We start from the raw sequence: 21,186 nt of genomic DNA, 5'->3' as shown, positions 1-21,186 counted from the left end.
ATTCTGTCCCAGAAGCACTGTTTGCTGATGGCTGAACCACTTTATTTCTCTACGCCTCATTTCTCTTCCTGATAAATTTGTAAATGTTCTTCCATCACATCTGGTGAAATGGTTGTTAAGGAAACCCACCCCCTAAAGATGATTTTAACCTACCATTTTGATCCAAGAATGTTATATCATTTGGTGTTAAAACATGCCTATACTTTTGGAAACTTGTTTCTCAAAAAGTGAAAGAGGATTCTAATGTATTAAAATATGGTCTTTTTTACTTATCAAGGCCATGGAAAGAAATAAAGGAATAAAAATATCAAACATTTTCAAGAAACCAAATGTAGTTCATGTTGGGTTCCATTATCTTCCCTTTTAAGTTTTAATCCAAACTTATTTCCATTGTTCTCCAAACATACCAACCACTCTAAATAGGGCATTCCATTGCCAGCAATGCTCTTTCTGCTCTAAATTATACAAATCACACTCACCCTTCAAATTGCTCTCTCTCATTACATATTCTTTGGCCATTTCAGGTCTCATTGATCTTTCTTTACTCACAAGTCCAATAGGATTTATAGTTTGCAAAAGACTCTCCTATATTTTATTACAATTACACAAGGTCAGAGAGTTTACTAGTGTTTCAATTGTCTTATTCTATACTGTAGCCCCTTAAAAGTATAGAATTCAGTATCTCCATTGCACCTAGCACAGTGCCCTGCCCTGACAAGGCCCTCGATAAATGCCTTCTAATACACTGATTCAGCCATGAGATTTCTAAAGGAATACTTTATGCATCTTTAAAGGGAACAGCCCAGATATGGTTTAAATATATAGCTTTTAAATCAACATGTAACCTTTAGACCTTTAATCAGTCATATTTTAAAGGATTGACTAGAGGTTCCATTTTCCAAAGAGCTCTGGCCTAAATAATTTGGATCAATTATCCTGGAAGTGAAATTGGTAACCACTGTTTATTATCTGTGAAGTCAGTAAAAATAATTAAAAAAAAAATCTTTCACAAAGAAATATCATTTTCCTCTTTAACTTAGTCTTGAAAGAATTCAGAAAAAATATAGCAAAAATAATAATTTGGTTAAGAAATATTCCTTGATGCTCCAGGGTTATAACAGTAAGCAAAGATATTTGCTTATACTAACACATTCACTTAGACTTAGAACTAAAATCTTGGAAAGCATTAACATGAATTATTGTGTGTATACATTGACAACCCACCTTTAAAAGAATTTTTGTCATAATATTATTACATATATTCAAATGTTAACTTAAAGAATATATTAAAACTCTACAACAAATTCAGGGTAGTAGTTTCCTGAGGGTAGAAGAAAAGGAATTGAAATTGGGGAAGGTTACTAATACTGATTCAACTATATATTGTTTATTTAAAAACAAGATCTTAAGCACATATGACAAAAGGATAACATTCTTTAATCCTGAATTAATGACCAGATATAGGTATTGTCAGATTATTCCTACTGTTTTTTATATGTTATTCTGTTTAAGTTTTTTAATTAAGAAAGATACTGATGCGTTATTTTAAGTTTTCTGTTTTGAAAAATCAGAGCCATATTTTATAGTTGATTGATACTTTGGTAATAGTCAAGTAAATTCACCTAATATATATTAAATCCTGACTATATACTTGGTTCAATGATAAAAATATAGATCAGTACCCTGTCAACTTCTACTCTCAAGAAATTTATAGGATAGAAGTAGAATAAACAAATGAATTATATATATATATATATATATATATATATGATTCAATGTGTATTAACATTATTAAGATCAGGAGAAATTTTAGAGGTAGAGTTGAAATGAGAATTTCTCCAGTAGGAATTCTGGGGAGTATATATTATGAAAAAAGGCAAATAGAAGTAATATATGTTTGGGAAATAGTAAATCATACAATTATACAATTTAAAGACTGGTTTAAAGTGTGGAAGCAGGGAGAAATTAAACTGTCATTCTTCCTTGGGGTATCAAGCACACATTTTACACCACATAGAAGTAGAATTAAAAACTAGGCTCTCACTTCCAATTCACAAGAAGAAGTAAGAAGAAGTAAAACATTATTTTACAGTATATTTGTTATCTATCATTGTTTTCAAACAGTGCTAAGAATCATACTCATTTTGAAAAAAAAAATTTAAAAAGAGACAGGTCACAGATACCTTTTGGTATTAACGATAGTTTCAAGTAAAAACATAAGATATTACAGCTTCCAGCCTCTGTGCATTAAATAAATTGGCAATATATAATGACATTTAAGGAAAGACTATTGCTGTAGCTCAGGCTGCCAGAACAAAATAACATAGTCTGAGTGACTTGAATAACAGATTCATTTCTCATCATTCTGGAGGCTCAAAACCTGAAATCAGGATGCCACGACAGGCAAGTTCTGGTAAGGGACCTCCTTTGGCTTACAGATGACCACCTTCTCACTGTGTCCTTGCATGGCAAAGACAGAGCAAACAAACTCTTTGGTGTTCCTTCTTATAGGGGCACTACTCAGATTATGTGGACCTAACGCTCACGACCTCATTTAACCCTAATTACCTCCCAAAGACCCCATTTTCTATTACTGTCACATAGAAGGCTTCAACATACGAATTTTGGGAAAACACATTCAGTCCATCATAGCTATTCAACAAACAAGTGGAAATGGAAAGGAAGCCAATTATTAGTAAAGTTTAACATATTACTTTTAGTCCTTGGAAGAAAAAAACATGCAAAATGATGTAGTATTATATTTCTAAATAGATAAAAATGGATACACATATCTTAGAAACAGAATTTTCTGTGTCTTCATAGAACAACTAATGTAGGTAAACTTAGGATAAAAGTCAACATATTATTAAAGTCAGTTTATTGGAAAAGTTGAAACTCTCTGCTCCAGTCCAGCACTGTCCAACAAAGCATTCTACAATGATGAAACATTCTGCATCTGTGCTGTACAGTGCTATAGGTACTAGCCACGTATGGCTTTTGGGTATTTCAGATGTTGCCACCGTGACTGAGGACCTGAATTGTTAATTTCATTTTATTTTAATTAATTTAAATTTAAGTAGGCACAGGCAGGCACAGGCAGGCTAGTGGTTACTCTATTGGTCAGCCCACCTCTAGCATTTTACAGGCTTATAATTCCATGTGGGAGAACTTTTAAATTTACTTCATCTATTAATGATTCTAAGTTTTTCTGAAGTGTAGATATGCAAGTAGTATTTATTATCTCTTTTATTTCAAAATATTAAGGGGGTGAAATATTTTTTATTACATGGATAGCTTTTATAATGCTTAATTCAGGGTTACTAGTGTGCCCCTCACATCAATAGTGTTCACTGTACCTGCAAGGTAGGTTTTTAATCCCCCCTCCCTCTTCTCCCTTCTTGATTTCCAATGACTTTTACTTCTCTCTGTGCCCATGTGTGTCCATCAATTAATTACAAATTATTAGAAAGTACATGCAGTATTTGTTTTTCCATTCTTAGGATACTTCACTTAGAATAATGGTCTCAATTCCATCCCAATTGCTACAAAAGACATTAATTGATTTCTATTTATGGCCAAATAGTACTCCATGGTATGTGTGTATATATCACATTTTGTTAATCTACTCCTGAATTGATGGGCACTTAGGTTGATTCTGCATCTTTGCAATAGTGAATCATGCTGCAATAAACATTTGACTGCAGCGGTCTTTAGATAAAATGACTTCTTTGAATTCGGTAGATACCCAGTAATGTGATTGCTGGGTTGAATGGTAAGTCTATATTTATTTCTTTGAGGAAACTCCATACGGTTTTCCATAAGGGTTGTACAAATTTGCAGCCCCGCCAACAGTGTGTAAGTGTTCCCTTCTCTTTGCATCTGTGCCAGCATCTTTTGTTTTTTGACTTCTTAATAATGGCCATCCTGACCGGCATAACGTGCTATGTCACTGTGGTTTTAATTCACATTTCCCTGGTGATTAGTGATGTTGAATATTTTTTCCTATGTTTGTTGACCATCTGTCTATCTTCTTTGGAAAAACTTCTGTTCATGTTTTTTGCCCACTTTTTAATGGAGCTGTTTATTGTTTTCTTGCTGATTTGTTTGAATTTTTGTAGATTCTGGATATTAGCCCTTGATCAAATGTATACATTGTGAATATTTTCTCCATTCTGTAGGTTGCCTATTTCCTCTGTTGTTTATTTTCTTTGCTGTGCAGAAGCTTTTTAATTTAATGAAGTACCATTTATTTATTTTTGTAGTTGTTGTAATTACCTTTGGGGTCTTAGTCATAAATTCTTTGCCTAGGACAATGTCTAGAAAAGTTTTTTTCTACATTTTCTTCTAGAACTTTTAAGGTTTCATGCCTTACATTTAAGTGTTTTGTGGATCTTGAGTTAATATTTGGATTGATGACAATATAGGGGTACTGTTTCATTCTTCTGCATGTGGCTATCAAATTTTCCCAGCACAATTTATTGACTATAGTATCTTTTCCCCAGTGTATGTTGTGTCTGCTTTGTTGAAGATTAGTTGGTTATAGGTGGATGGTTTTATCACTGGGTTCTTTGCTCTGTTCCATTGATCTATGTCTCTATTTTGTACCAATTTCATGTTCTATTTGTTACTACAGCCTTGTAATATAGTTTGAAGTTAGGTAATGTGATACCTCCAGATTTATTCTTATTGCATAATATTGCTTTGGCTATTTCAGCTCTTTTTGGGTTCAAAATGCAGTGTACAATTATTTTCTCTAGATCTTTGAAATATGATGTTGATAATTTGATGGGGATTGTGTTGAATTTGTAAATCACTTTGGGTAGTATGGACATTTTAATAATATTGATTTTACCAACTCATGAGCGCAATATAGTTTTTCATTTTTTTGTGTTGTTTCCAATTTCTTTCCTCAGTGTTTTGTAGTTCTCCTTGTAGAGATCTTTCACCTTCTTGGCTAAGTATATTCCTAAGTATTTTATTTTCTTTGTAGCTACTGTGAAAGGTATTAAGTCTTTGATTTGGCTCTCAGCTTGACTGTTCTTGGTATCTAGAAGTGCTACTGATGTGTGTACATTGATTTTGTAACCTGAGACTTAGCTTAATTTATTTGCCAGTTCCAGGAGTCTTTTGATGGGGTTTCTGGGATTTTCTAGATATAAAAGCATATTGTCAGTGAAAAGCAATAGCTTGACCTCCTCTTTTCCAAATGGGCTACTCTGTATTTCTTTCTCTTTCCTGATTGCTCTGAGTAGGCCCTCCAGTACTATGTTGAATAGAAGTGGTAAGAGTGCACACCCTTGTCTTATTCCAGTTCTTAGGGAGAATGCTTTCAACTTTCCCCCATTCAATATAATATTGTCTGTGGCTTTGTCATCTATGGCTTTTACAATTTTGAGATATGTTCCTTCTATATCTAGTTTTTTAGGGTTTTTATCATGAAAGGACGCTGGATTTTTTCAAATGCTTTTTTGCATATATTGAGATGATCATATGATCTTTAATTTTGCTTCTGTTTATACAGAATTACATTTATTGATTTATGTATGTTGAAATATCCTCGAATCCTTGGGATGAAGCCCACTCGGTCATGGTGGACTTTTTGTTTTATATTCTGTTGAATTTGGCTTGCTAGTATTTTGTTGAGGATTTTTGCATCCATATTCTTAACATCTGTAGTTTTGTTTTTTTCCTGTGTTCTTTTATGACATCAGTATCAAGGTTATACTGACTTCATAGAATGAGTTGGGGAGAAGTCTCTCCTTCTAGATATTATGGAATACTTTCTGTAGTATAGTTACCAGTTCTTCTTTGTGGATCTGGTAGAATTTGGCATGAATTCATCTGGTTAAGGGATTTGTTGTTGTTGTTTTCAGATTTTTTATTACTGCTTCAATCTTGCTGCTCATTATTGGTTTATTCGGGAGTTCTATTTCTTCCTGAATGAAATAGAAAACAACAACAACAACAAAAAATGAAAGGTCAACAAAACAAAAATTTGGTTTTTTGAGAAGATAAATAAAATTGATAGACATCTTGCTGGATTAATCAGAGAATAGAAGAGAACAGACCCATTATGCTCAATTAGAAATTAAAAAGAAGGTATTGCAACTGATACCAGAGAAATACAAAATATTATCTGTGAATACTACAAAAATGTCTACGCACATAAATGACAAAAAGTAGAAAAAAATGGAAAAATTCCTGGAAACATACACCTCTCAAAACTTGATCAGGAAGAAATAGAATTCCTGAACAGGCCTACACTTTTCTGATTTTAAAAATTATTAATACTTTATTTGTAGCTTATTGTAACCTCTAGTTTTGTACATGTTCTTTAGAGGTACACAGCTTACTGTACATGAAGTTTTGTAAAATTTGTTAATAGTAGCTCAGTTGCTGAAAACAGTATGATTTCACAAGCTTTAAAAGTTATTACTTTTGTGGATCATAAGAACACTCACCCAGCTACAACAACAACTCAATAACCAACACCAAGAAAACACAAAAAACCTCCAAGAAATGGAACAAAGGTTCAACAAAGAGATTGACACAGTGAAGAAAACTTTAACCGAAGTCCTGGAGATGAAGAATCAACTCAGAGAACTACAAAATACTGTGGAAAGTCTCAAGAACAGGGTAGATCAAGCAGAAGAAAGAATCTCAGAGCTTGAAGATAACACCTTCCAATTAAATAAATCAGTCACAGAAATACAGCAGAGAAACAAGAGAAAAGACCAAAGCCTACAAGAGCTGTGGGATTATGTGAAAAAACCTAACGTGAGGGTCATAGGTTTAGCCGAAGGGGAGGAAGACAACACTCAAGGGCTGGACAAGCTTTTTGAAGATATAATAGAGGAAAATTTCCCAGGCCTTGCTCAAAATCTTGATATACAAGTTCAAGAAGCCCAGAGGACCCCTGGGAGATTCAATGCAAACAGGAAGACGTCACGTCATGCAGTCATCAGACTGACCAAAGTATCAACTAAAGAGGCCCTTCTAAGAGCTGTAAGACAAAAGAAGCAAGTGACATACAAGGGAAAGCCAATTCGAATAACATCAGACTTCTCTAATGAGACTTTACAAGCAAGGAGAGACTGGGGCCCCATTCTCACTCTTTTGAAACAAAACAATGCCCAGCCTAGAATATTATTCCCTGCAAAACTAAGCTTCATATATGAAGGAGAAATAAAAACATTCTCAGACAAGCAAAGGCTCAGAGAATTCACCAAGACAAGACCAGCCCTACAAGAAGTACTTAAAACAGCGTTACGCACGGAACATCATAATAATAATCCACGGATATAAAAACAACCAAAACCCAAAGATATTAAAGGCCAGATATTACAATGGCTCAAGACAGAAATCATAGCAACAACATCCAACCCAACAGAATGATCAGTAATCTACCTTACCTATCAGTTCTCTCAATAAATGTGAATGGCTTAAACTCTCCACTCAAGAGACATAGGCTGGCTGAATGGATAAGAAAATGCAGGCCAAGTATATGCTGTCTTCAGGAAACACATTTAACCTGCAAGGATGCACATAGACTAAAAATAAAAGGGTGGAGATCAATATTCCAAGCAAATAGAAACCAAAAGAAGGCTGGTGTGGCAGTTCTAATTTCAGACGATTTAGTTTTTAAACCAACAAAAGTAGTAAAAGACAAAGAGGGTCATTATATAATGGTGAAGGGCACAGTCCAACAAGAGGAGATAACAATTTTAAATATATATGCACCCAACTTAGGTGCACCCAGATTCATAAAGCAAACCTTACTGGAGCTAAGCAAATGGATTAATAGCAACTCCATAATCGCCGGAGATTTCAACACCCCACTGACGGCACGAGACAGATCCTCCAAACAGAAAATTAATAAAGAAATAATGGACTTAAACAAAACTCTAGAACAATTGGGTCTGACAGACATCTACAGAACATTCTACCCAAAATCCACTGAATATACGTTCTTCTCACCAGCTCACGGGACATTCTCTAAGATTGACCATATCCTAGGACACAAAGAAAATCTCAAGAAATTTAAAAAAATAGAAATCATACCATGTACTTTCTCAGATCACAGTGGAATAAAACTAGAAATCAACCCTAACAGAAACTCACATTTCTACACAAAAACGTGGAAATTAAACAACCTCCTACTAAATGATTACTTCGTAAATGAAGAAATCAAGACGGAAATAAAAAACTTCTATGAAGAAAACGACAATGGAGAGACAAGTTATCAACTCCTCTGGGACACAGCTAAAGCAGTTCTGAGAGGAAAGTTTATCTCCATAAATGCCTATAACCAAAAGGCAAGAAGATCACAAATAGACAATCTAATGAAACGACTCAAAGAGCTGGAAAAAGAAGAACAGACCAACCCCAAACCCAGCAGAAGAAGTGAAATCAACAAGATCAAATCAGAACTAAACGAAATTGAAAACAGGAAAGCTATTCAGGAGATTAATAAAACAAAAAGTTGGTTCTTTGAAAAAATAAACAAAATTGACACGCCATTGGCTAAGCTAACGAAAAGCAGAAAAGAGAAATCTCTAATAAGCTCCATCAGGAATGAAAAAGGAGATATCACAACTGATCCCAAAGAGATACAAGATACAATTTATGAATACTACAAAAATCTTTATGCACACAAACTGGAAAATGTGGAGGAAATGGACAAATTTCTAGAAACACACAGCCTCCCTAGGCTCAACCAGGAAGAAATAGATTCCCTGAACAGACCAATCTCAACAGCTGAAATAGAAACAGCAATTAAAAATCTCCCTAAAAAGAAAAGTCCCGGTCCAGATGGCTTCACACCTGAATTTTACCATACTTACAAAGAAGAACTAGTACCTATCTTGCAGAAACTATTCCACAACATCGAGAAGAACGGAAACCTCCCCGACACCTTTTATGAAGCGAATATTACTCTGATACCAAAACCAGGAAAGGATGCAACAAAAAAAGAAAACTACAGACCAATATCCCTAATGAATATAGATGCAAAAATTTTCAACAAAATCTTAGCTAACCGAATCCAGACACTTATCAAAAAAATAATCCACCACGACCAAGTGGGCTTCATCCCAGGGATGCAGGGATGGTTCAACATACGTAAATCTATAAATGCAATTCACCACATCAACAGAAGCAAAAACAAAGACCACATGATTCTTTCAATAGATGCAGAAAAAGCTTTTGACAAAATTCAACACCCTTTCATGATACGAACACTTAAGAAAATAGGCATAGAAGGGACATACCTAAAAATGATACAAGCCATATATGACAGACCCGTAGCCAACATCATACTGAATGGGGAAAGACTGAAATCATTCCCACTTAGAACTGGAACCAGACAAGGCTGCCCACTATCTCCACTTCTATTCAACATAGTGCTGGAAGTCTTGGCTACAGCAATCAGACAGGAAAATGGAATCAAAGGTATCCAAATAGGGGCAGAAGAGATCAAACTGTCACTGTTTGCTGATGATATGATATTGTATCTAGAAAACCCCAAGGATTCAACCAAGAAACTCCTGGAACTGATCAATGAATTTAGTAAAGTCTCAGGATACAAAATTAATACACAGAAATCAGAGGCATTCATATACGCCAACAACAATCTAATTGAGAACCAAATCAAAGACTCAATTCCCTTCACAATAGCAACAAAGAAATTAAAGTACCTAGGAATATATTTAACCAAAGAGGTAAAAGACCTCTACAGGGAGAACTATGAAACACTGAGGAAGGAAATAGCAGAGGATGTAAACAGATGGAAATCCATACCATGCTCGTGGATCGGCAGACTCAATATCGTCAAAATGTCTATACTACCCAAACTGATCTACAGATTCAATGCAATACCTATTAAAATCCCATCAGCATTCTTCACAGATATAGAAAAAATAATTTTACGCTTCGTATGGAACCAAAGAAGACCCCGAATATCAAGAGCAATTCTAGGCAACAAAAACAAAATGGGAGGCATTAATATGCCAGATATTAAACTATACTACAAAGCTGTAGTAATTAAAACAATATGGTATTGGCACAAAAACAGGAATATTGACCAGTGGAACAGATGTGAGAATCCTGATATAAAACCATCCTCATATAGCCGTCTCATCTTTGACAAAGCAGACAAAAACATACGCTGGGGAAAAGAATCCCTCTTCAATAAATGGTGCTGGGAAAACTGGATAGCCACCTGTAGAAGGCTAAAACAGGACCCACACCTTTCACCTCTCACAAAAACCAACTCACGCTGGATAACAGACTTAAACCTAAGATATGAAACTATTAGAACTCTAGAGGAAAAAGTTGGAAACACTCTCCTAGACATCGGCCTGGGCAAAGAGTTTATGAAGAAGTCCCCAAAGGCAATCACAGCAGCAACAAAAATAAATAAATGGGACATGATCAAACTACAAAGCTTCTGCACAGCCAAAGAAATAGTCATGAAAGTAAACAGACAGCCTACAGAATGGGAGAAAATTTTTGCATCCTATGCATCCGATAAGGGACTGATAACTAGAATATACTTAGAACTCACGAAAATTAGGAAGAAAAAATCAAATAACCCCATTAAAAAGTGGGCAAAGGACTTGAACAGAAATTTTTCTAAAGAAGACAGAAGAATGGCCAACAAACATATGAAGAAATGCTCAACATCTCTAATCATCAGGGAAATGCAAATCAAAACCACAATGAGATATCACTTAACCCCAGTGAGAATGGCCTTTATCAAAAAATCTCCAAACAATAAATGCTGGCGTGGTTGCGGAGAGAGAGGAACACTCCTACACTGCTGGTGGGACTGCAAACTAGTTCAACCTCTGTGGAAAGCAATATGGAGATACCTTAAAGCGATACAAGTGAATCTACCATTTGATCCAGCAATCCCATTGCTGGGCATCTACCCAAATGATCCAGTGACACTCTACAAAAAAGACACCTGCACTCGAATGTTTATAGCAGCACAATTCATAATTGCAAGGCTGTGGAAACAGCCCAAGTGCCCATAAATCAAAGAATGGATTAATAAAATGTGGTATATGTACACCATGGAGTACTATTCAGCTCTAAGAAACAATGGTGATATAGCACACCTTATATTTTCCTGGTTAGAGCTGGAACCCATACTACTAAGTGAAGTATCCCAAGAATGGAAAAACAAGCACCAGATATATTCTCCAGCAAACTGGTATTAACTGAGTAGCACCTAAGTGGACACATAGGTGCTACAGTAATAGGGTATTGGGCAGGTGGGAGGGGGGAGGGGGGCGGGTATATACATACATAGTGAGTGAGATGTGCACCATCTGGGGGATGGTCACGATGGAGACTCAGACTTTTGGGGGGAGGGGGAGAAATGGGCATTTATTGAAACCTTAAAATCTGTACCCCCATAATATGCCAAAATAAAAAAAAATAATTAAAAAATAAAAAAAAATAAAAATAAAAAAAAAAAAAAAAAAAAAAAAAAAAAAAAAAAGTTATTACTTTTGTGTTAAAAAGGATTCCTGACTAGATTCTATATAGACACTGTGCATTTATGAATGCATTTTAGGAATAATTTTGATAGGTCACTAAAAAACAATTAAATGGTGCCTAGCTAACAAAACAAATGATAACTAAGATAATGGTCTTATCACTAAAATGTTAGCCTAACAAATAAGTAACAAGACTTGAAATTCCTGAGATTTCTGAGAGCTAGTGAAAAATAATTTGAAGTTTTAAACATATTTCCTATTCATTTATTAAATATATTTTGTGGATGCAATTGCATTTTCCTATCACCTGACTAAACAGAAAAGCGAAACACCATTTCAAATGTCCTGAAATGTCTGAAGTTGAAATTGCACAATAGCTGTAGTGTTTGGCTCTGATTAATTTCAGAAAGCAGCAAGCAATTTATTATGACAGTAAATTAAGGGAACTCTCTCAAGATTCGTATTTTAGACCCAACATTTAACACATTTTTTCTTGCAACACTTTTGGAATCATGTGTTCTCTTCTCAAATAAATCCAAACATGGGTCTAAACTATCAAGGAAATAAATGAACCAAATCATGCCAGTGACCCATAAATGAAGCTACTATCATAACAAATAAATTTACATCATTGAGGGAAAGAAAACATGTGCATTCAAATGTGCTCAGGAAAACATCATAACTTCAAAAAATATGACAAAACTAGAGTAGGTATAATGTTTCACAATCATCAAAAGAACTTTGAAAAATTATTTTTGAAAATTAAAAATAATTATACAAGAAGTAGTTAAGCTAGGGAACATTCAAAATACAAAAGCACAGTGGTCAACAGTATTTTATAAAAGTGTATAAGTCCTAATTTTTCAGTAAATCTTCTGAGGATAAAAAATTGGGAACCACCTAGTGGTACTTTCACCTGTGTCATATAAATATTATGTATTTCATTGCCAGATAAAAATTTATAAGATATTTATCTTACTTTCACTGTTTTCTTCTTTGCCTAGCTTAAGACTATGTAGTACAAAGTTAGATTTATATCAACATTTGTTTGACCATGTATGTGAATTTATATTATACACATATAATTTGAACCATAAAATTGTGGCTATTTACTTATAATTTACATGCCTGGTTCTTATTGATGTAAATATTAAAATAATACAGTTTTTTAAAATTAAATTGTCAAACAATCTTCTTTTTTAAGAATTTAGAGAAGAATTTTGTTGTGTATTATATAATTGTTTATCTATTGAATTTTATATAAATTCAATATTTTGTTGAAGAAACTTAAAGCCTGAAAATAAGAGAGAAAAAAAATTGTATGTACTTTCAATGTCATATTAAAGCACTATCAAACTAGGTCATCTGACTTTCTAAGAGAATATAACTTATTTGACTTACTATTTATTTTTAATCGGGAGCCAGATTCTGTAGTTAGAAGTTAACTTGAAGAAAATTGATAATATGTAAAATATTTTTGTCCAGCACTGATGCAACAGATGTGTCTTGTAAAGAAGATAACACTTGAGGTTATGATTTTATTAATCATTTTTTAAAAATCTAAACTACCTTTTTTCAATTTTTTACTTATTATTTTATATGACTTTTTTCTACTATCTCTTGAAGCATTTTTGCCATTCTGTTGGCCCATTGTTGATGAGTTAAACAAAACTTTGACAAATGCTTACTCTAAACTTATATGATAATTATGCTTTTGACATTTTATTTTTGATTGCATATTTTGTTAAGAATTTTTTAAAGCTAGTAGAATTTAGCTAATGGAATGCTTGGCACTATGTATCATTAGGAGAAAACATAAGGTTAAGTGATATTTGAGGCTGAGGTAAGCTGAGAAAGAGTATCATCTCTGTGTGAAATAGCTTACAATTCTCCACATACCATCTGTTCATCACAATCAATGCAATGACCAGCAGAAGTAAGAGGAGGCAAATCTGTAAACTTCCAATTTAGTACTGTTTTTAAGCCCTCATTATCATTAAGAAAAAATTCATTAAATTATCTGTTGTGCTGAGTAGTATATGGATCAATTTAACAACATGATTCTTGCCTCCTGGGAACAGACAAATTAAAATAGATACTAGTGGTAAATTCAAGGGCAAACTGACAAATAAATACATTTATCACCATGAACAGATCAAATGAATAAGATGAACATTTATTTTAAAAGTAAAAGAAAGTGTGAGGATCTCCATTCACAGTTTAAGGACACTGTTGTGTTTCTGCACGAGTATCTTGTGACTAGATTAGAACTCCCAGCTCTACATTGGGAATATTGTTATGAGAGTTGACTGTCAATATTTTTATAATTTTTATTTTATCCTCTAAGTCAGTTGGCTGATAGTTATTATTGGGCATCTATTATGAAGTACTGGAAAAAAATCCTAAAATCTCTGAGCTGTTTTCTGGGCTTAAAGGACTTGTTCATATTTTATGGTCTTTTAATATTTTCTATTGTTATTTTTGTATTGCAACCTGTTTGGAACTTTTGTAAAACTCTACAAGAGCCTTTGAAATATTTATTTAAAAACCAAAATTTGGCTGCTAGGTGGGCTTGTTGATACTGGGATGTCTTATAGGTGCTCTCAAGGGACAAAGCTAAGAAATTTGACTACAACTTCATGCCAATACTTCTGATTTAATTTCAACCCTGTAGACTGTTTCCTTACATTTCCACTGTTCTTAGTTTCCTTTCCTTCTGCCACAGTGAGGACTCTGACTAGAATCTGTAGTAATGTTACACCTGTCAGTCCTGATGTTTTATTAATGTATATCTTCTCTCTCCCATCCTGGTTTATCTAGTTAAGGATTTATCCATTTAATTGGTCTCAGAAAACCAGCTCTTGCTTCTTACAAAGGCTTGTGGCAGGCCAGAGGAGGAGCAGGAATACGTGAAAACGTGCTCTGAGATGTAGTGATTTTTCTCTTTCTAGTTACATTTATTTTGAAGTTTAGGCATTCTTTATCTTCAAGTTACAATGAAGGCATGGTTTTTGTGTTGTTTGTTTTTCTGCGTTAATTTTGGATGTATTCCTGAGAAATGGGTATTTTGGTGGCCACTATTATTTTTCATTATCTAGAAAGCCAGAATGTAAATTTTAATGTATTGATTCAAAATTGGTTTAAGGATGTTTTAATGTAAATCAAGTTATTGATTATATTACCATAGTGATTATATTAATAAATGTTTAAAAGATACAAACTATTTCTGATTTTTCAAAAATTTTAATGTTAGGAATGATGGGTATTTTCATAAGTATGATAAATAGTGTTTATCTTAAAATAACTGTTACCATAATATACAATGACTCAAAGCTCAGCATTTCCATTAATATCATTAATAAACCAAGTATATCACCTATCAATGTTATTATGACATTGTTTTAGAAGATATACCTAAAGCAATAAAGCACAAAAAAGGGAATAGAGACATAAACGTTGGTGAAAATGAGGGAAATACATTATTTCAAGTAATATTTAAATATAATTTGAGATTTGACCACTTAAAAACTATATAAGTATCTAGTGCAGTAGATACAAAATAAATATTGACATTTTAAAGATTTTGTTAAAATGGTAATAATCAGTTAGAAACTTACTCAAAAGAAAGATTCTATTTATAATAGCAAAACCAAATTATATATATATATTTTTTTAAAGTAAAAAAATCAAAACAATATGACAAAAGCTGAAAATCTGATCAAAAGGGAAGAAAAAAAGAATATGAAATATATATCAAAGTTGACGACTCAGTATTGTAATATTATAAATCCCTCCTAATTAAATTTGAAAGCATTTTGGCAAGTTAATTAAAGACAAAAAAATAAATAAACAATAAATTTTGGTGCATATTGCTTTATTTTTGTCTAGTTCATCTGGTAGAATAAATATTATTTTGAAAAAAGAAGAGCTCCCAGAGAGAAATACAATACCAAAGTTTAAAACAGTCTGTGATTAGAATAAGACTAGACTAATTATATACATATGGGAGATTAGTGTTTACTTTGTAAAAAATATATTTTCAAAATATTTAATATATTATGAAAACTATTAATATATTCCCATTCTTAAATGGGAATATATTAATAGTTTAAAGTTCTTAAAAAGAACTTTAAGTTAGGCAAAAATTTCATTATACCATTTTGTATCTCTAGGTTTTATATAGTAAAATAAAATTAATTAAATCTGTGAAAAATTATTTAAATACCTTTTATTCATTACCTCATGATTTTATTTACAGATGTTTTCTATTAAAATAATGAGAGTCATACAAATTTATTTATGTGTATATTAACTACAATTTTATTCACATTTCAATATAATTATGTTAAAAAATGAGAATTGGTTGATTTACTTACATGCTTATATAAAATTAAATGTTACCTTTTAAAATAAAATTTCAAAGTCCACTTAATGTTATATTTAAAATATTGAGTGAAAAGGCAGTATAAATTTATTTATCTGTAGATAATTATAATAAATATGACTGAAAGCTAAAAACAGAATATTAAGTAAAGTTATTTGTGTGGTTATAGGTAATTTTAAAAAATTACTTTTCATATTAAACATGCTAATATAAACCGTACAACATACACCAAACACAACCACTAAATGATATTTTGTTTAAATGAATGACAAGTGAATAGTGTTAAATGCTACTTTAGTGGGATAGGGTTGAAATGTATCTCATTTGCATTGGAACCTAATGGCAGATATACATATCCATAAGTAGGCTGAGCAGTAACTATTAAAGGACTCTGTTTACTCTTGTAACTACTCAGCAAAGGCAGAAAATCTCAGAGCAATAGTAGAAAACATGAGATAGTAATAAAGAGATTTGGGCCCAATTAACTGCCAATGGAAAGACCAAGAAAGAGGGGAAAGGAAAGGGAAGAGATGACATGATTAGCATTCCTGAGAAGTAACATGATTAAAGTTCTTGAGGAAAAAGAAAATAATTGGGATGTAGAATATAGATGAAGGAATTATATAAAAAGTTGGGTATCTTTGGTATAGTACATAAAGAAGGGGAATGAAAGATGGAAAAGGATTCAAATATATATTTGGATTGGAGCCAAAATATGGAGAAAATTTTTTCCCCTGGTATTTACAATTTTTTTCTTTGTAGTAGGAGAGTAGTAGACTTGCTTAAAAGGGAGTCCATTTTTCCTCCACTGTTTTATAATATTAAAAATTTTTACTCACAAATATTCATATGAAGATAAATATTTACTCATACTCAGTATTTCCAGAGCACTTAAAATATTTTTTTAATCTTTGGACAAATACATTTTTAAAAAAATTTAAACTGTTGGGGGTACAAAAGTTTTTGTTGCATGGACACACTCTGTAATTCTGAAGTCAGTGCTTTCAGGGTGCCCACCATGAGAAGATGGTTTATTGTACTCAATAGGTAAGTTTTTATCCCTTACCGCCCTCCCACTCTCCCCCCTTAGTTTCCAATGTCCTTTACATTTTTTAAGTATTTTTTTAAATTTCAGCATACTATGGGGTTACAAATTTTAAGGTTTCAAATAATGCCCTTTCCCTCCCACCCCCCACAAGTCTGAGCTTCCAGCATGACCATCCCCCAGACGGTGAACACCTTACCTGCCCAGTACCCAATTACTGTAGTTCCTATGTGTCCACTTAGGTGCTGCTCAGTTAATAGCAGTTTGCTGGTGAGTATATGTGGTTCTTGTTTTTCCATTCTTGGGATACTTCATTTAGTAGTATGGGTTCCAGCTCTAACCAGGAAAATACAAGGTGTGTTATATCACAGTTGTTTCTTAGAGCTGAATAGTACTCCATGGTATACATATACCATATTTTATTAATCCACTTGTGGATTGATGGGCACTTGGGTTGTTTCCACAGCTTTGCAATTATGAATTGTGCTGCTATGAACATCCGAGTGCAGGTGTCTTTTTTGTAGAGTGTCATTGTATCTTTTGGATAGATGCCTAGTAATGGGATTGCTAGATCAAATGGTAGATACACTTGTATTGCTTTAAGGTATCTCCATATTGCGAGGTTGAACTAGTTTGCAGTCCCACCAGCAGTGCAGGAGTATTCCTCTCTCTCCACATCCATGCCAGCATTTATTGTTTGGGGGCCTTTTGAAAAAGGCTATTCTCACTGGAGTTAAGTGATATCTCATTGTGGTTTTGATTTGGATTTCCCTGATGATTAGAGATGTTGAGCATTTTTCATATGTTGTTGGCCATATGTCTTCTTCAGAAAAGTTTCTGTTCATGTCCTTTGCCCACTTCTTGATAGGGTTATTTGATTTCTTCTTGCTGTTTTTTGTGAGTGCTAAGTAGATTCTAGTTATCAGCCCCTTATCAGATGTGTAGGATGTGAAAATTTTCTCCCATTCTGTAGGTTGTCTGTTTACTTTCATGACTATTTCTTTGACTGTGCAGAAGATTTTTAGTTTGATCATGTCCCACTCATTTATTTTATTGCTGCTATGATTGCCTTTGGGGTCTTCTTCATAAATTCTTTGCCTAGGTCAATGTCTAGGAGAGTGTTTCCAACATTTTCCTCTAGAATTCTAATAGTTTCATACCTTAGGTTTAAGTCTGTTATTCAGTGTGAGTTGATTTTTGTGAGATGTGAAAGGTATGGATCCTGCTTTAGCTTTCTACAAGTGGCTATCCAGTTTTCCCAGCACCGTTCATTCCCCAGTGTATGTTTTTGTCTGCTTTGTCAAAGATTAGATGGCTATATGAGGATGGTTTTATATCAAGATTCTCACATCTGTTCCACTGGTCAATATCCTTATTTTTGTGCCAATACCAGAATGATTTAATTACTACAGCTTTGTAGTATAGTTTGATATCTGGCATATTAATACCTCCCATTTTGTTTTTATTGCCTAGAATTGCTTTTGATATGTGGGGTCTTCTCTGGTTCCAAACGAAGCATAAAATTATTTTTTCTATATCTGTGAAGAATGCTTATGGGATTTTAATAGGTATTCCATTGAATCTGTAGCTCAGTTTGGGTAGTATAGAGATTTTAATGATGTTGAGTCTACTGAGCCATGAGCATGGTATGGATTTCCATCTCTTTACATCCTCTGCTATTTCCTCCTCAGTGTTTCTCTGTGTAGAGGTCTTTTACCTCCCTGGTTAAGTGTATTCCTAGGTACTTTATTTTCTTTTTTGCTATTGTGAAGGGAATTGAGCGTTTGATTTGGTTTTCAGTTTGATTGTTGTTGGTGTATATGAATGCCTCTGATTTCTGTGTATTGATTTTGTATCCTGAGACTTTACTAAATTCATTTATCAGTTCCAGGAGTTTCTTGGTTAAATCTTTGTGGTTTTCTAAATATAATATCATATCATCAGCAAACAGTGAAAGTTTTATCTCTTCTGCCCCTATTTGGATACCTTTAATTCCACTTTCCTGTCTGATTGATGTAGCCAGGACTTCCAGCACTATGTTGAATAGAAATGGAGATAGTGGGCAGCCTTGCCTGGTTCCAGTTCTAAGTGGGAATGCTTTCAATTTTTCCCCATTCAGTATGATGTTAGCTATAGGTCTGTCATATATGGCTTGTATCATTTTTAGGTATGTCCCTTCTATGCCTATTTTATTAAGTGTTTGTATAATGAAAGGGCGCTAAATTTTGTCAAAAGCTTTTTCTGCATCTATTGAAAGAATCATGTGGTCTTTGTTTTTGCTTCTATTTATGTGGTGAACTACATTTGTAGATTTACATATGCTGAACCATCCCTGTATCCCTGGGATGAAGCCCACTTGGTCGTGATGGATTATTTTTTTGATAAGCGTCTGGATTCGGTTAGCTAGGATTTTGTTGAAAATTTTTGCATCTATATTCATAAGGGATATTGATATGTAGTTTTCTTTTTTTGTTGCATCCTTTCCTGGTTTTGATATCAGAGTAATATTTGCTTCATAGAAGGTGTCAGGGAGGTTTCCATTCTTCTCGATGTTGTGGAATAATTTCTGCAAGATAGACACCAGTTATTCTTTGTAAGTGTGGTAAAATTCGAGTGTAAAACCCTCTGGACCAAGACTTTTCTTTTTAGGGAGATTTTTAATTGTTGTTTCTATTTTGTCTCTTGATATTGGTCTGTTCAGGAGTTCTATTTCTTCCTGGTTGAGCCTTGGGAGGCTGTGTGTTTCTAGTAATTTGTCCATTTCCTCCACATTTTCCAGTTTGTGTGCATAAAGGTTTTTGTAGTAAATTTGTAGTAAATTATATCTTGTACCTCCTTGGGATCAGTTGTGATATTTCCTTTTTGTTCCTGATGGAGCTTATTAGAGATTTGTCTTTTCTGCTTTTCGTTAGCCTAGCCAAAGGCATGTCAATTTTGTTTATTTTTTTCAAGTAACCAACTTTTAGTTTTATTAATCTCCTGTAGAGCTTCCCTGTTGTCAATTTCATTTAGTTCTGATTTGATCTTGTTAATTTCACTTCTTCTGCTGGGTTTGGGGTTGGTCTATTTTTCTTTTTCCAGCTCTTTGAGTTGTTTCATTAGATTATCTATTTATGATCTTTTTGACTTTTGGATATAGGCATTTATGGAAATAAACTTTCCTCTCAATACTGCTTTAGCTGTGTCCCAGAGGATTTGATAACTTGTCTCTCCATTGTCATTTTGTTCATAGAATTTTTTATTTCCATCTTGATTTCTTCATTTATAAAGTAATCATTTAGTAGGAGGTTGTTTAATTTCCACATTTTTGTGTAGAATTGTGAGTTTCTGTTAGGGTTGATTTCTACTTTTATTCCACTGTGATCTGAGAAGATACATGATATGATTTCTATTTTTTAAAATTTCTTGAGGCTTACTTTGTGTCCTAGGATATGGTCAATCTTAGAGAATGTCCCGTGACCTGATGAGAAGAACATATATTCAGTGGATTTGGGGTAGAATGTCCTGTAAATGTCAGTCAGACCCAATTGTTCTAGAGTTTTGTTTAAGTCCATTATTTATTTATTAATTTTCTGTTTGGAGGATCTGTCCTGTGCTGTCAGTGGGGTGTTGAAATCTCCAGTAATTATGGAGTAGCTGTTAATCAATTTGCTTAGATCCAGTAAGGTCTGCTTTATAAATCTGGGTGCACCTAAGTTGGGTGCATATATATTTAAAATTATTATCTATTCTTGTTGAATGGTGCCCTTCACCATTATATAATGACCCTCTTTGTCTTTCACTACTTTTGTTGGTTTAAAAGCTAAATCATCTACAATTAGAACTGCCACAACAGCCTTCTTTTGGCTTCCCTTTCTTGGAATACTGATCTCCACCCCTTTACTTTTAGTCTATATGCATCTTTGCAAGTTAGATGTATTTCCTTGAAGACAGCAGATACTTGGCTTGTATTTTCTTATCCATTCAACCAGCCTATGCCTCTTGAGTGGGGAGTTTAAGCCATTCACATTTATTGAGAGAACTGATAGGTGAGGCAGATTACCGTCTATTCTGTTGGGTTGGATGTTATTGCTTTGATTTCTCTCTTGAGCCATTGTATTATCTGGTCTTTAATCTTTAGGTTTTGGTTGTTTTTATATTCGTGGGTTTTTATTATACTGTTCTGTCCATAACACTGTTTTGAGTACTTCTTGTAGGGCTGGTCTTGTCTTGGTGAATTCCCTGAGACTTTGCTTATCTGAGAATGTCTTAAT

Source organism: Microcebus murinus, chromosome 11 (assembly GCF_040939455.1).
Source record: "Microcebus murinus isolate Inina chromosome 11, M.murinus_Inina_mat1.0, whole genome shotgun sequence".
Classification (NCBI taxonomy): Eukaryota; Metazoa; Chordata; class Mammalia; order Primates; family Cheirogaleidae; genus Microcebus; species Microcebus murinus.
Note: the sequence above shows the minus strand (reverse complement) of the source record.